Source organism: Melozone crissalis, unplaced genomic scaffold (assembly GCF_028551555.1).
Source record: "Melozone crissalis strain CALT ecotype California unplaced genomic scaffold, PUWL_Pcris_2 ptg000023l_1, whole genome shotgun sequence".
NCBI lineage: Eukaryota > Metazoa > Chordata > Aves > Passeriformes > Passerellidae > Melozone > Melozone crissalis.
Genome location: NW_026535801.1, coordinates 5,789,958 through 5,790,857, shown reverse-complemented (window position 1 = coordinate 5,790,857; position 900 = coordinate 5,789,958).

Here is a 900-nt window from a genome sequence, read left to right as displayed (position 1 = left end):
GGCCAGCCGGCTCCTGCCAGCACCGCAGCCGCTCTGCCGGGCGAGCAGGGCTGGCACGGCGCCTATCGCGGCGGGCGCTCCGGCAGGGCCGCCCTGCCTTCCCCCGGGCTCCTGCCCGCAGCGGCACGCCTCGCCCGCCCGGCTGGGGCTGCGGAAGATGTTTACTCTCCTGTGTGTGTGCCTGCCCGATGCAGGGTGTGCGAGTGAAAGGGAGCCTCCCCGGGGAAGGCAGGCCACGGGCGCGGGGAGGGAGCGCAGCATCCCCGGGAGGAGCTGTGCCTGCGCGCCCGGGAGGACCGGCTCCATCGGGATGCTCTGCTCCCATCTCCCGCGTCTCATCTCATTTTGCCCCCAGCAGCAGTTTGTGAGGAAAACTTCAGCAGCAGACACTGGCGTCCTGGGCTGCTCTCGCAGCAATTTGGGCAGCCGAGCTCTTTGCTTGTGGCAAACAGCTTAATTAGGACGCAGCGCTTCCCTCGCTTGCCGTGAGCAAGAAAAGACGGTTCGACAGGATTTGGAGAAAAGCGCTAAATACACCACGCAACCAAAGAGATATAAATTGTAATATATATATATCCAACTGCCGTCTATTGCTCAGTAAAACACTCCCTCTGTGTCTAGCGATATTAAAGCAAACCCATTTCTCACCTTCATCAGAGCAAACATTGATAGTACTCTATTTAATTTTTTCCACCCTGACAGGAATGTAAACAGGGAGAAAGACAGCAAGACCAAAGAGGAAAACTTCTGCCCGGTGGGACTAAAATCCCTGCTGCTCACACAGGGGTACAGGGAATTATCCACCCTGATAACTCACTTGAAACAAAGATTAGATTAAGCTCCATGACCAGAGCCAGAAAAGCATTTTGAACCCAAATTAGGATGGATTTTGTGCAGGAA